This window comes from Camelus ferus, chromosome 9 (assembly GCF_009834535.1).
Source record: "Camelus ferus isolate YT-003-E chromosome 9, BCGSAC_Cfer_1.0, whole genome shotgun sequence".
In the NCBI taxonomy this organism is placed as follows: domain Eukaryota; kingdom Metazoa; phylum Chordata; class Mammalia; order Artiodactyla; family Camelidae; genus Camelus; species Camelus ferus.
In genome coordinates this window covers 13,656,651-13,673,119 of record NC_045704.1, presented here as the reverse complement: position 1 = coordinate 13,673,119, position 16,469 = coordinate 13,656,651, and the positions used below count along the sequence as shown (strand labels likewise).

The window sequence follows — 16,469 nt, the reverse complement described above, 5'->3', positions numbered from 1 at the left end:
GCAGAATCACCATGGTTTCTCTCTTTTTTTATATTTTATTAATTTATTTTTTAATCGGAGTATAGTCAGTTTACAATGTTGTGTCGATTTCTGGTGTACAGCATAGTGATTCAGTCATACATATACATATATTCCTTTTCATATTCTTTTTCATTATAGGTTACTACAAGATATTGAATGAAGTTCTCTGTGCTATACAGTAGAAACTCTCTATCTATTTTATATACTGTAGTTAGTATCTGCAAATCTTGAACTCCTAAGTTATGCCCACGGTTTTTCTTTTCATCTTTTGGTTATCTATAGTTTCCAAACTCTCTACACAAACATGGATGCGATTTTTTTCAGTGCCCACAAAGAAAGCAAATCATTTTCAGAGGAGAGTGTTTGCTTCCTCTGACTGGTCAGGAATTTAGTTCCGGAGATGGTGGAACTAATCCAAAATGCAGAAATGGCGCTGGGCACAAACACAATTATCCCACAGAAAACTTGGCAAAGAACTCAACATCTAACCATAGGGAATTGGGGAAGTAAATCATAATCCACCCATAGAAACTCGGGCAGCCATTAAGAGTTATGTTTATGAAAAGCCTGAAGCACCATGGCAAATGTTTGTGTTTAAAATCATCTGTAAAACAGCAAGATATAAAATGACATATGCAGGGGGAGGGTGTCGCTCAGTGGTAGAACGCACGCTTGGAAAGCATGAGGTCCTGGGTTCAATACCCAGTACCTCCGTTAAATTAAAAATAAATAAATAAATAAATAAACCTAATTACCCGCCAAAAAGGGCTGCGTAAAAAAATGACATATGCAATATCATTCCCTCTGTGAATATATATATACATAAAATCTCGTGTTACATACAGAGGGAAATATATATATATATATATACACACACACACATATATACACAGAGAAGATTTTATATATATGTATACAGACACATACATAACATAGAGGCATAGAGAGGATTTTACATACGCAGAGAAGGAAATGAACATATATATAATATAAATGTAAATTTTATATATAAACATAAAATATTCATTACTATAAATATATAAAATGTATATGTAAAATTATACAGATGAAAAATATACATATATGAAATTAGGAAGCAAAAACAGGATGCTAACAACACAATTTTACAAAGACAAAACCTGGAAATAAACATGTTAGACCGCTACTCCTGGTTGTTTCTTGGTGGATTAATCTTGCTGCTTCAACTTTATAGGAAAAGCCCCTCAGCCACTGGACGCCTCTCCCTGGAGACCAACTTTGTCTGTCAGATGTGTCACTTCATAGGGTTTCCCCCCCCCATGTATTTCCCACATATTTAAACCTTTATAAATACAGACTTCTGTAAGTTTTTTTTCCACCTAAACCTTGTATATCGTATGAATCGTTCTGCAATCTGCCTTCATCACTTCATAGGCTTCAGAAAATTTATTCTGTCAGAAGCACCGCCTTGGGAGTTTAATCGGCTGCCTCGCATCTCATAGAAGCGCGGACTCCCAGTTTATTTGACGATTCCCTTATTGGTGGCACGTGGGTCGTTTCCAGGGCTTTTGCTGTGACACACAGCGCGGTGAACATCCTTGCGCATCCTGCCGGGGGTTCAGGTTCAAGTATGTCTCTAGGGAGATTCCAAGAAGTGAAAGTTGAGGAGGAAGAGGGCGCACGTTTAAGGGTTCCGGGGGCCCTACATGAAGACTGCCCTCTCCTCTTCCTCCTTTTTTGTAATCGCCAGGTTTTCCGTTCTGAGCCTGTTATTTTCATGAAAACAAAAACCAGGCGTGATTTCGAAGAATGCGACTTGCAGCCCATTTTCTGGGAACCAGTTGAGGATCCCCCTGGACTGATAAGTTACCTGCATCCCCCTCAGGTGAGCTCCCAGTGTGTTGAGGGTGACCTGGTCCCACCTCAGGTCTGAGATGGAGGATCCAGGTCCCAGGTGCCCTGCCCCCTCTCTACCCAGCAAGAGGCTCAGAGCAGAGTCTGGGAGACCTGAGATTGCCTACTCTCACCCCATTTAAGGGGGCAGCTCACACTCCCTCAGGGAGCGAGCCGGGGAAACTGAAACTTGTTTTCTCTCCCTCCTGCTGCAGCGCGAGTCTCAGTAAAGCCTGGCTTGGATTGCTCCTCTGGCCTGTTATCAATTTCTATTGATTAAGGAGATCAAGAAGCCAGGTGAGTAGCAGCGAGTTTCATTATCCATAACAAGCCCCTTTCAACCACACCTGAGTTTATGCTAATCAGGTGATGCTCTTGCTCCCCTAGCGATCTTCAGAATAGAGGCTGGTTGCCAAAGGAACCAACCATGTGATTAGAGGGCTGGAAGGTTCAGCCTACCCACCCTGCACCCCCACCTCCTGGAAGAGGAGATGCAAATTAAGTTAATCAGGAATGGCCAGTGATGGAACCAATCATGCTTATGTAATGGAACCTCCATGAAATCTTAAATCAAAGAGGTTCAGACGGCTTTTGTGTTGGTGGATGTATTCACATGCAGGGAGGATGGCTCACCCCAACTTCCTGGGACAGAAGCTCCTGCCCTCCAGACCTCCAGACCTCCTTCATCTTGCTATTCATCTGCATCCTTTGTAACAAACTGATAAACATAAGTGAAGTGTTTCCCTGAGTTCTGGGAGCCACCATGGTATATTATCAAACCTGAGGAGGGGGTCTCGGGAACCCCCTGATTTACAGCCGGTTGTCAGAAATACAGGTGACAGCTTGGGACTTGTGATTGGCGTCTGATGTCGCGCCAGCATTGTGGGACTGAGCTTTTAACCTGCGGGGTCTGCCCTTACCCTGGGTAATTAGTGTCAGAATTGAACTGAATTGTTGGACAGCCAGCTGGTGTCTGGAGAGTTGGAGACCTGGTTGGGAGAGGGAGGGAACCTACGCATATTTGGTATCAGAAGTACTGTAAGTAGTCTTTTATCCCCTTTTTACTCACGTTGATATAAAATGTTTCAAACATACAGAAAAATCAAAAGGATTGTACAGAGACTGTCCCACCCCACCCTTTGATTCATTGGAGAATTTTCATTCAGTTTGCTTTGTGACCTATCTGTCCATCGACTTTTTACATTGGCATGTCGTTGACACATAATATTGTGTAAGTTAAGGTGTACCAGGTGATGATTTGATAGATTTATATGTTGTAGTGTAATTGTCACTAACACCTCCATCATGTCACTTTTATTATTGTTTCTTTTTTGTGGTGGGAAAAATTAAGATCCAGCCTCTTAGCAGCTTTGCAATTTCTAACTCAGTATTGTTTGTGCTCACTCTACTGTGCATCAGATCTCCAGGATTTATTTATCGACCAGTCGCAATCTTATTTTTTTCAAGTCAGATTTATTGAGGAATAATTTACCTAATAATCATACAATTCTGCACAATTCAACTCATCCTCTTAATAAAGTACATGGTTCAACTTTTCAAGTGTACAGTTTGAGTTTTGGGTTTTTTTTAACTTACAGCTCTATTGAGACATAATTAACATACAATAAACTGTACGTACTTGAAAGTGCACAATCTGGTGAGTTTTGACATGTGTGTACCTCTGCGAAGCCACCACCACAAGCAAGATAGTGAACACATCGGCACCCCAAAAGTTTCCTGTGCCCCCTTGTAATTCTTCCTTCCTACCCCACCCCACCCCCATCCCCAGACACCCATTGACCTGTTTTCTGTCAGTGTAGATTAGTCTGCATTTCCTAGACTTTTATATAAGTGGAATCATACGGAATGTTCTATTTTGTGTGTGTGTGTCTGGCTTTTTTTGCTCAGCAGAATATTCTGAGGTTTGGCCACATTTTTGTGTGCTTCAGAAATTCATTCCTTTTTATTGTCAAGCAGTATTCCGTGGTCTGGCTGTGCCACAATATGCTGATCCATTTGCCTATTGATGAACATTTGGGTTGCTTCCCATATTTAGTTACAATAAATAAAGCTTCTGTGACCATTTGTGTCCGGGTCTTCGTATACATGTGTGCTTTCTTTTCTCTTGGGTAAATACCCAGGACTGTAATTGCTGGGTCGTATGATAAATGTCGGTTTCAATTCATAAGAGTAGAGGGGGGGCAAAAAATGTCCTCTACCGTTCGAGGTTCTTTTGGCTAGTCCAATAATTAAATCAACATAAGACAGATCAACAGGAGAAAAACAAATTTGATTTTGTGTGTACAGGAGCCTCATGCAGACATGAGAGGCTCAAAGACAGTCAGGCAGTTGAGGTCTATGTGCCATCCGGACCTAAGGAGAAGCGGGTGGGCATCTGGGGCTTCAAAAGGGAAGGAAGACAAGTCACAGGAAAATGGGAGGAGCAAGCGTTTGGTAGACAAATGGTCGCCAGGCCATGCAAAGACAATGGGGTACAGAGAGGAGTTTGAACAAACAGACCCTGGCGAGCTCCCCCACAGTTTACCACACGTAGACCATACTCTTTGTAGTTGTCTCTGGGGTTAGTTCTCTTCCTGGACCAGGCCCCCAATCTGAATTCTTTTAGGCAGTTAAGGGAGAGATGAAAAGCCCTTGTTGGGCCCATTGGGCATTGACTGTCTTCAGCGTGAAATAATCTACATGCCCAAGTGGCACGCCCTGGGGCAGCCTGCCCCGAACGCCATCAGCCCCCTGCTCCGAAAATTCCCTGGAAGTTTCACACATGAAAAGCAGAGCTGGCTGATTGTTTCATGATTTCATTGAATTAATCTCATAGTCTTGAAAATAGGTCATTGCAGTTGAACAGTTGTGTCTCATTTTTAGGAGGTGGTGATGCAGCCGGTCTCCCCAAGTTAGGCCTATATTGCATGAGAAATTAGGTATTTAATAAGGCATTTCTATGGAAACAAAGGGAAAACAATGCGTTAATGACTGGAGCAGATGACAGTCCCGGTTTCTGAGGTCTGAAGGCAGCTAGTTGGAAGATTTCTAGATGTTGGGCTCAGAGAATCTTCGGATGGAGTGGAGGCAGGCCATGGCAATCTGACGGGTTTTCTTGGTTTGTAGTTTGAATGTCTCTGGTGCTTTTTCTGAGTGACCCTGCAGCAACAGGCGTGCAGATTGTCCATGCATGAGCTGTTGTGGATTTTGTATCAAATTGTCCAACTTTAGTTTCCATGGCTTTGAGGAAAAGGGCAGTTTTAGTTTTCAATTTTTCCAAGGCAGAAGGGTGAGGGGGGAAAATAGGAAGTGTTAGTGTGGACAATAGCCAAATATTGGAGGAAACTGGACAAGTTCAAGATCTAGTCCAGGTACAGGTTGTTTACAGGTAGAAAACAAAATCTCAAAGTCAATTCACAGAACTAGAATCTAATATCCACATGTATGTATTATGGTGTCTACTGAAACACAACTTTTCTCTCTACAGTCACCACATTTCCATCACAGATAACCACAGTGAGGTGAATTTGTTTGCAAGTTAAGTCTAGTTTCAAAAAACATGGCTTGATTATTTGCATAAGGGTAGCAAACATAGTGATTAATCGTATATAATCTTTTAATCTGTTTGTTGGATTTTTTAATGAGAAAGCTCAAACTGGATTTTTAAAAGCCTCTCAAGGCTAGGAAGTCAAGTCAAGGACTTACCATCAGACTTTGCTTGCTGCACTTATAGATTTGGGCTAATTCCTCTCTTTTTAGGGTCCTTAGACTGTTCTGAGGTTCCTGTCCCTGCCAGGAAGTGACCTTCCTTTCTCACCTGGTAAGGCTGCTGGGAACCGTGTAAGTAAGGTATCAGGCTGTTTTTCCAAGGGGCTTTATTGGTTCCATTAAGTCAGTCTTAGTTCCTTAAAGCGGTCTGGTCATATGTGATTCTTTGCATGTACTCAAGTAGGACGTTCCCATCAAAGCCTTGGTAATATAATCACTGTTTCCAATTGTGTCCTGTTACAAGGAGAACAGATCCTTAGTGAACTTACGCAAGTAACTATATTGCCGTGAAATAAGCATACTCACTGTGAGTTTCTGAATTCTGGAGGGATCAGGTAGGGAGAAAAGGAGAAATGTTTCATCTTTGTTCACAAAGGTATATTGCACTAAATTGTTCTAAGTCATAGGTATCTTTGGAGAAAAGAGAAAAAGATTTCCTTAATCTGAGAAAAACAAAACAATTTAAAAATCAGCAATGTTTTAAACAAAAAAGTCATAAAAATTATAACCATCCTCCTCAGTTCATTCAGTCCCATGTAATTCATATTTGTTTTGAATCCGGTTTTTCCATTAATTCTGGAAATTCTTACCCCATTCAGTTTGATGATTTTAAAATTATCAGAAACCTGTATTCTAGAGTACTTGTCAGAGTCCTTTCCATGAATCTTTCTGATGAAACACTTTTGCAGGAACACTTTTGCAAAAGCATCAGAATAAAACAATAACTGTCCATAAATAAGAAAAGACTTTAAAATGACATGGTTAAATATCTGATTAGAGTTCATTACAGTGCAATTGACAGGAAATTTCATTATTTCTGTGATATACAACATTTTAAGATAATAATTAGAATTATGACTGATAACATTATAATGACGTATCAGAATTTTAGGGACTTTATACAACTTCTAGAACACCCATGTTACCAACATTCACCTGTACAATATAACCTTAGGAGGTTTATCATTCCCTATTTGACAATGATTTCCATATAATTTAATATACCAGATAAGCCAAATTAGTTTTATCTCTCTTTTATAAGGAGAGAGAACAAATCTTTTGAGATATTCCAGGATCCTTCTAGAAAATCTTGGTTTTGTTCAAGGTAAAAAAGACTTCACTTAGAATTTGAATTTTTGAAAGTTTGTCAAAAATATCACAAAGGTTTGGACACTTTACTAAATAGGATCACAAATAATTATGAAAAAGTGCTAATTAGTCATTTACCCAAAGTGACAAAAAGATTTTTAGGGTAAATATAGATTACATAATTCTGAGCAAAACTCAGTTCAATATTGAAAAGACCCAGTTTATTTAAGTAACCAAATTCCTAATGATAACGTAAAGCATAGGAAATTATTTTAATAAAACATAAAATCTTTGTTTTCTAGGCAGATTACTAAAAAGATAAAGAAAAAACACTTTGTTTAAATCTTTGGAATTAAGAGCAGACCGATAATCTAATAGAACTTTGTCCTTTTAACAGAGAGAGAATCAAATTCTAATTTTTTAATCAGTGTACTTTTGATATTAAAATTTATTCATTTTTAAAAACTTAAATTCATTTCAATCTTAACCAGCTAGACCACACATAAAATTTCTTTCTAAAGTGTCTTTTTTCACAAAGCTTCTACAATTTCTTTTTACATTCAGATTTTTGGTCCTGTGTTCTTTCTCTTTCCCATTCTGAAATAACCAGCCTCTCTTCAGGACAAAACTACTTTCTTTTCCCTTAACAAACTGCATTTCCATTCCTCTCACTTTCTTTTACCAAAACACATATCCTACTTTCCTAATGTATAAAGATGTTTCCCTTACTATGTCTAGTAGCTTCAACGACATATATCAGAATTTTTACCTTTAAAAACCTTAATTTGGAGAGGGTGGATATAGCTCAGTGGTAGAGTGAATGCTTAGCATGCACAAGACCCTGGATTCAATCCCCAATACCTCCATTTAAAAAAGAACCTTTAATTTTTAATAGACACTAAGAAGTAAATAATTGTGAACTGTTATACCAGCATTCTACAGATTGGCAAATGTATGAAAACATAGACATTAGACAAAGCCAGCCATCATCTCAAGCTGTTTTTCTTGCTGAAAAATTTTGTAAGAGACAACATGAACTTACCTAACTTTAGCAAACCTAGGTAGAATAAAGGCATTCTATTTAACACTGATAACTCTAAAGACATGCCTGTTTTAATTTGAGCCAGCAAACTTAAACTAGCTTTAATAACCAAATATTTCCCTAGGTCATGTGAACCTGAAATCGATTTGGGTTAGTTTCTATTATATTTCTGAGGATTTAATTTATATAAGTGTTTAATTGTCTTTAAGCCAATTAAACAGAACTCTCTTTTACAACTGACTGAGAACCCAAAGGAGTGCAGAAGAGACCAGCAGGAGTTATTTACTCTTCCATTCTTTTGCTTTAGGTACCTCTTGCGTCATTCATTTTCCCCTAGCTTTTTACAATGAATCTTTCGAAGAATTGGGTAGCCTTTTCCCTGGTAATGCTTAGAGGCTGATTAGCTCATCTAATTCCATTATTCTGAATTTGCCTTTTTATATCAGGAGGAAATTTCCCACTAAGGCAGAAATATAAAGATTTTTAAAGATTTTAAAATTTCTACTAAGGCAGAACTTAAAAGGTCTGGAATTTCAGGGTTTAGTGTAGTATGGCTTTTAAAAGCCTATATAAAGTATTCAACAAAGGCCTTCGTTCTCAGTGCAAAATTTAATCTTAGACCACTTCACTCACCTTAGAGGGGGAAGCCTGTATGAATGTCTCTGTTGGCCTCTGAATACGAACCTCCTGCCTAGACATTTCCCCGTTATTTACAAGAAGTCCTAGGAGACTCTCTGGCCATCTGTGTCCTCTGTGTGGGTTTGTCCCCCAGGGGGTGGTCTGGTTTATCTGATAAACCAGAATGTCATATAACCATGGGTGGGAAGGACACCCCTTAGCTGCCAAACAAGATCGCTAAGAGTGGGGTTGTGAATGCCCATTAATCTATTAAATATATCTTTAAATTTGGTAGGATCTTCTGAAAGTGGAGGTAAAAGGGTTTGATAATTTAAACGATCTGCTGCTGTCCAGGGGACATAAATTCTCTGAGTGGGGATCTAAGCTGTATCTGCAAAGGACATTGTACAGGAAGGCAGAGCCTGATTATAGAGCCCAGAACATGAGCTGTATCACCCCTCCCTGGTGCTCCTGCTGACTTGCAGCATTTACAAGGGTAACCTGTGCATCCCAGGCCTGGAGATTAGGCTGAAGTGCTCTCTGCAAATCCTGTAGGGAAAAGGAGGCTAAAACAGGCAGTTGGGCCTTTAAGGGATTTTCCAGGAAAGGTGGAGGGATTTTTGGAGTTAAGGGAATTTCCTGAGTTGGGATAAGATTATAAGAAAAGGAATTTATGTAGGATGTGGACTTTAATTTTGTTCTAAGTCTAATCTCTGTTCTTTCACTTTATTAAGGGAGTCCCTAAGACCAGCCATTATGCAATTGACCCTTAAACAACATAGGTTTGAACTGGGTGGGTCCACTTATATGTGAGTTTTTTCAATAGTAAATACTGCAAGACTGCAATAATACATGATCCATGCTTGGTTGGTTGAAGGGTCAACTGTATTTCTTTGTATCCACTTTTTAAGTTTGTTTTTCCCTGGGTACCAACAAGACAATTATTTAGGATGAGAGCTCTCTGAAAAAAATTTTTTTTCAGATACGGAAGTTTTTCCCATTCAAAAGATCCATCATCAAAGAGTAGGATCTATTCATCTGAATAGTGACTCAAACCCCTAAGGTTTTGTTTTTGTTTTTGTTTGTTGGTTTTTTATGGTTTAACCAAGAACACAAGAGGTGTCCCCACAAGAGAGTGCGAAACATGCAGCCCTCACAAGATCCAGGAAATTCACTCCCAAAGACAGGCTAAGAAAGTAAAGCCCTTTGTTGTTACAGGTGGCAAGAATGGTGTAGTGAGAACAGCGTCTCCAGTTTCCCATGAGAACGTGAAACACCTCCAGCCACAGACCCACCAATCTGTGACGCTGGGCAGGACACTGGAATGGGACTTCTCTAGCACTAACAGAAAAAGGTTGAGATGACAAAAGCCCCTTATGGGCTTAGATTCCTTATGATAAACTCCCCTGAGAGCTGAAATAATCAAACAAAGAGAGGGCTGCTTGTGACTTCGTGTCTCAGAACCCTAGTCTATTTGACAGGCCACCAAGATGCGTGCCAGGAAATGCACCTTCTGGGTGGTGGAGACCAGACAGAATATTCTCACTGGTCACAAAGCCAAGCTCTCAAGACATAAAACAAGATGAAAGGAAAACCTCATCTAATTTTTTCTAATATACACAGGAACAGCTTTAGCTAAACCTTGTGTCTCTCAGGACCAAATTAATACCTAAGAGGGATGAGCCACTGCAATGGGGATTATGTGATGTTTTACAGAGTACCTGATTGCGTGGAAATTTTCTTGAGGTTGATGGGTGGTGTAGTGTCAATCTGATCCGTTCTGTGACCAACTTTTCGCAACACGGGAGTCTTTGAGTTAGCCAGTGCATGTTCCAGTAAATTTTAAGTCCTCAACCAATACCCACCAATTTAGCGGCTTTGGTTTCCAAGATGTTCCCTAGCAACAGCCTTTATCTCATGTGCACATTAACCCATAGCTAAGTTTGCCTGAAGAGATGCTAGTCTGGTGAGAGCTGCGACCTCCCCAGTCTTGAACAGCAGGCTTATAGGAGTTATGCCTGTGTTGTAGGGGAGGGAAAAATTTTCCTCCACTGTTCAAGGTTCTTTCCTCTGGTCCAACAATTAAATCAACATAAGACAGATCAACAGGAGAAAAACAAATTTGATTTTGTGTGTACAGGAGCCTCATGTAGACAAGAGAGGCTCAAAGACAATCAGGAAATTGTCTTTGTGCCATCCGGACCTAAGGAGAAGCGGGTGGGCATCTGGGGCTTCAAAAGGGAAGGAAGACAAGTCACAGGAAAATGGGAGGAGCAAGCGTTTGGTAGACAAATGGTCGCCAGGCCATGCAAAGACAACGGGGTACAGAGAGGAGTTTGAACAAACAGACCCTGGCGAGCTCCCCCACAGTTTACCACACCTAGACCATACTCTTTGTAGCTCTTTCTGGGGATAGTTCTCTTCCTGGACCAGGCCCCCGATCTGAATTCTTTTAGGCAGTTAAGGGAGAGATGAAAAGCCCCTGTTGGGCCCATTGGGCATTGACTGTCTTCAGCGTGAAATAATCTACATGCCCAAGTGGCACGCCCTGGGGCAGCCTGCCCCGAACGCCATCACTGGCAAACTGTTTTCCAAAGTGTCTGGGACATTTTGTACCTCCTCCAGCAGTGTAGGAGAACTCCAGGTGCTCATACTTGCCTGTTCTTTGATCTTTCACATTTTAGCCATTCTAGTGGGTATGGAATATTCTGACTCCAATTCCAATTCCAACGTGTGGATTTTCTTTCCCTCCACATGCAGAAATTCTCAGACACTAACTGGGTGTACTGCAATTCAACTCGATGCTGACACTGTCTACCTAGGGATAGTGTCAGATCCCACAGGTTTAGAATTCAGTCCTACAGGACTGTTCCCCTCATGCCCGCTTCAGGCATCAATAGAAAGTCCAGGTTGTCACTTGTGATTCTGACTGGCAGATCAGAGGTTTGAATAATTCTTCCCTGGGCTTGACTAATTTGCTAAAGCAGCTCACAGACCTCAGAGAAACATTTTACTTACTAGATCACTGATTTATTATAAAAGAATATAACTCATGAACAGCCACACGGAAGAGATGCATAAGGCAAGATATGGGGAAAGAGCATAGGGCATCCAGACTCCCTGCGAGTGCACCAAACTCCATAAATCTCCATGTGTTCTCCAGCCCAGAAGCCCTCCAAACCCCAACCCTTTGGGTTTTCATGAAGGCCTCTTTACATAGGCATGATTGATGAAATCACGGGCCACTGGTGACTGACTCAACTTCCATCCCCTCTCTCCTCCTCCCAGGTCAAGGGTTGGATCAAAGTTCCAACCTTTCAATCACATGATTGGTTCCCCTGGAAACCAGTCCCCATCCTTAGAGGCTTTCCAAAAGTCACTCCATTAACATAAACTCTGGTGTCGTGGAAAGGGGTTTGTTATAATTATCAAGACAACTTTATCACTTAGGAAATTCCAAGGGTTTAGGAGCGAGGTGCCAGAAACAGGAAGAAAGTATATAATTCTTATTATAAACCACAATATCACAGTATATGAAAATTTTTTGATGCATTTCAAAGTTCAGTATTCACAGTTGTATTTTTAGAACAGGGGTGAAATTTATACAATGCGAAGTGCACAAATCTTAATTTGATGAGTTTCAAGAAAGGTCTAACTTCTGTGGCCCTTTCCTTTTGCTGTTCCCCTATCTGAGGCACTGAAGAGCCTGGCATATTGTCCTGTATAGAACGCCCCACCTCCTGGATTCATCTCTTCCCTTGTAGATTCCTTTAGCTTAGACCCTCTCTCTGCTGCTCTGTGTCTCTCCAAAACTGGAAGGTATGTCTAGAACGAGGCTTCTTGCCTGGGCCCTGCTGACTTTTGGAGCTGGATGATTCTTTGTTGTGAGACCATCCCGGGCACTGTAGGATCTTGAACAACATCCTTGACCTCGACCCACTATTCCTTGTCCCTGGTGGTGAGAAGGGTGGACACAATCTCTCCTCCAGAGACCGCCAACCAACAGGAAAGACAGACGGTTACACTTGGACTCTGGCACTTCCAACCTGTCTCGGCACGGGGAGTGACTTTTAAAAGCTGTCCAGGGGATTTTGATGGGCAATCAGGATGAGAACTGGTGACCCTTTGAGTTACTGTTGATTAAGCATTGATTGAGGGGCAGGAAATTTGTAAAATGCTTTTTTTTAGCATGGGCTACTGGGTTTGAATCCAAGCTGGAAAAGTGATGTTAGCCCTCGGTGTCTCGGTTTCCTCATCTGCCAAATGAGGATAATAATAGTGCCAGCTGGGTAAGGTCATCGTGAGGACTAAATGAGGAGATGTGTAGGGCTCTTGGCACCATGTGAGGCACTGAGTAAGTGCTACGTAAGTGTCTGACAAACACAGCAAAACTATGACTCTGTATCTTGGTATTACAAGGGTGTCCCTGTGCACTGGCAAGGCGTGTCAGTTTCCCGGAGCTGGAAGAGAGCTTCCCACATCACAGGGGCCCAGCTCCTCCCATCTTTCTGTTCTGCCTGTGAGAGGCAGGGTCCCACCTCCAAAGCTTTGCCCTTGCTGTCCCCTCTGTCCTTTCCTCCTCGACCTTGTTCAAGTACTTGCTCAGATGTCATCACCTTCGTTAAAACTGCAATTCAACTCAACACCCAACCCGTCTCCTAGTCCCCTATTCTGCCTAAGTTTCCTCCATCACACTATATTTCTTTTTTTTAATTTTTTAATTACAATGTGTCAATTTCTGGTGTACAGCACAATGTCCCAGTCATGTACATATACACAGATATTTGTTTTCATATTCTTTTTCGTTAAAGGTTATTACAAGATATTGAATATAGTTCCCTACATCGCACTGTATTTCCATGTTTATTGGAAAGCTCTCCCTGCAGGGCAACCACATACCATTATTAAGGCCATTCAATCCCATACTAATATTTTAAAAAATTCATTTGAGAAAGAGAGGAGATATCTTTCTTTTTTCTTAAAAAAATTTTTTTAATTGAAGTATAGTTGATTTACAATGTTGTGTTAGTTTCAGGTGTACAGCAGAGTGATTCAGTTATACATACATGCATATATATTCTTTTTCACGTTCTTTTCTATTATAGGTTATTACAAGATATTGCATATAGGGGGGAGGGTATAACTCAAGTGGTAGAGCACATGCTTAGCATGCATGAGGTCCTGGGTTCAGTCCCCAGTACCTCCTCTAAGAATAAGTCAATGAATAAACCTAAATACCTCCCCCCACCAAAAAACAACAACAACAACAACAACAAAAACCCAAGATATTGAATATAGTTCCCTGTGCTATACAGTAGGGCCTTATTGTTTATCTATTTTACATATAGCAGTGTGCATATGTTAATCCCAAACACCTAATTTATCCTTCCTCCCCACCTCCTACTGTCTTCTTTAGTAACCATAGTTTGTTTTTTTTATGTCTGTGAGTTTGTTTCTGTTTTGTAAATAAGTTCATTTGTATCTTTTTTTTTTTTTTTTTTTTTTTTTTAGATTCCACATATAAGTGATATCATAACGATGTTTGTCTTTCTCTGTCTGGTTTTCTTTACTTAGTATGATCATCTCTATGTCCATCCATGTTGCTGCATTCATTCTCTGTCATGGCTGGGTGACATTCCATTGTATATGTACACCACAGGGAGATGTCTTTTTCTAATTGACCCAGAGGCACTGTATGGACACTCAGCTCCTCCTCACACCTTCTGCTCCAACCACACTCACCTCCTACCACATGCTTCTACCACAGGGCCTTTGCACTGGCTGTTCTTGCTGTCTGCAACACTCTTCCCCCAGATATCTAGGTGGCTTGCCTCCTCACTTCCTCCAGGCCTCTGCAAAATGTCACCTCCTCTGAGAGGCCCACCCTGACCACCACCTAAAAGAGCCCCTTTTCCCGATCAAAGTTTTCTTTCTGGTTCTTGTCACTTCTTGCCATTTATATAATTTTTAGCTATTTGCTATCTTTCTCCTTTACCACCATATTAGTTTCTGCAGTGGCTATAGCAAATTGCCACAGATCCAGTGGTTTAAAACCACACAAATTAATTGTCTTCTAGTTCTGGAAATCAGAATTCCAAAATGGGTTTTACTAGGCTAAAATTAAGGTGTCTGTAGGGCTGTTTCTTCTGGAGACTTCAGAGGAGAATTTGTTTCTTTGCCTTTTCCAAATTCTACAGGCTGCCTGCATTGCTTGGCTCGTGGCCCCTTCCTCCAGTTCCAAATCCAGCAGTGTGGGATCTTCAGTCTCTCTCTAACTCTGACCCTCCTGCCTCCCTCTGTCACTTTTAAAGACCCTTGTGATTACATCGGGCCCACCCACATAACCCAAGGTCATCTCAAGGTCCTAAACTCAATCACACCTGCAAAGTCCCTTCTGCTGTCTGAGGCCGCATATTCACTCCAGGACTAGGTGGCTGGCTCACTATTCAGCCCACCACATTCTCATTTTTTGTTCATCATTAGATTCCCCAGTGCCTGGAACAGTGCCTAGCACAGAATAGGCACTCTGTAGGAGGTGCTGAGTGAATGAATGAAACAGAAGGAGCAGGAAGGGCAGGATGGATGTCTGGCAGAGCAGGTTTGGGGGGAACTGAGGGCCAAGGAGGAAGTGCCAACCCCAGAAGGGAGTAGGGGCAGTGCCTGTTGCCCAAGACAGGACGGTGGAAGGAGCTGGGAGAAGCCAGATGGGTGGGACAGGCAGGAGGCAGAAAGATGGAGCTGGGACTGGGGCATCCTGTTCTCCAGGACTTGAGCCTGCCTTCCACCCGCCTGCTCACCTAATCCGCCTGCCCACGCCCTGGGGCTGGGCCCAGACCTCCTTGGAGCTGCTGTGGGGAAGGGAGGGAGTAGGGAGAGGGGGTCAAGGGGATGCCCAACTGGCACAGCTGGTTTGGCTGGTCCTGACATCTTGGCAGAGGAGGGCCCTGGGGACAGGTGAGGATGTCACTGGGAGCACCGACCAGGAGCTGAGGTTTGGGGGGAGGCAGCCCCTTTCTTCTTGGGTCCACTCCTGTGGACCTCAGACTCCCATACCCAACACCCCCACCCAGGAAGTTCATTTGATGCTGTCTGTCCCAGTCCCAAGGACCAGGAACCTAACCTCCCCATCTCCAACCTCCTCCTCCCTCAGACCCAGGAGTCCGGGTTCCCAAGCCTTGGATCCCCTCACACATTATCACCACCAGGCTTGATCTCTTTGGAGTCCTGCTCTCTATGCACCTACGCCCCCGGCTCATCCCTCTCCTCCTTTTGTGAGCACGCAGCTAGTAAGAACAGAGGTTCTCAGGCCTCCTCCCCCCTCCCCAGTCTCTGTCCCCCTCCAGGACCCCAGAGCCAGGATCCCCAGGCACCCACTGCCCCAGAAGAGGCCAGATGTGGCTCCGCCCCCACCCCTGCAGGAGCCGGGGGCGGTGGGGGAGGGGGGGTGCGGCGCCCCTCTATGAGTGTCTGGGGCGGTGCTGGGCCTGCAGTATCGGCCCTGGGGCAGGCTCCTCCAACCGGATGGAGTAATTGGGGTGGGGAGCAGAGCCGGAGGTTTCTGCAACGATGCACACCCCGAGATGGACCCACTGATTAGAGGGAGGGCTGAGGGGAGGGAGCTGTGCCCACTCTGAGGTGTCAGCTGCCCTCCTCCCACCTCACCCAGCATGACATCTTTCTTCCCTTTTCCTAGGGGCCCTGGATAGCCTTGGGGAAATATGCATCCCCACCACCCATGACCTACCCGTTCCCCGGGTCCAGGTGTCTAAGCAGCCCAGTTTCCTCTCTGTCTGAGTCACAGGAATCTCAGCCCCCTTCCCTTCCTCCTCCAGGACCCAGGAGTCAGGGCCTCCAGCCGCTGTACTCCACCCCCACCCTGATCCCAGGATTTGAGAGCACTACCTCCAGCCTCTGCCCTCTGGGGAACCCAGCCTAGAAGCAGACAGAGCTGGCCTGTCCTCAGCTTTCCCAGAATTCCCAGCAATTACTAGCTTTTATTGGAAAGGTCAGACTCTGGAGGTGGCAATGGCCCCGATTCTGTGGAAATGTGACCTCGTGA

The 16,469-nt window shown here is 42.8% G+C and overlaps 2 long non-coding RNA genes across 4 annotated transcripts in view; one reads left to right on the top strand and one right to left on the bottom strand.

The window, feature by feature from the left end:
• The first annotated feature begins 1,138 nt into the window (after positions 1-1,138).
• LOC116665661 lies at positions 1,139-3,530 on the top strand. The gene is made up of 2 exons (XR_004322282.1): positions 1,139-2,190; positions 2,513-3,530. It is a non-coding gene; the product is annotated as an uncharacterized LOC116665661 (long non-coding RNA).
• The window catches only part of LOC106730600, a 29,184-nt gene continuing 16,064 nt past the window's right edge, over positions 3,350-16,469 (bottom strand). Inside the window, exons 3-4 of one of the 3 annotated variants that reach the window (XR_004322281.1) lie at positions 5,968-6,072; positions 3,350-5,895 (exon numbers count right to left, since the gene is read on the bottom strand). This is a non-coding gene — a long non-coding RNA (uncharacterized LOC106730600). The remainder of the gene's footprint in view (positions 5,896-5,967; positions 6,073-16,469) is intronic. The other 2 variants (XR_004322280.1, XR_004322279.1) reach the window with 2 other exon arrangements.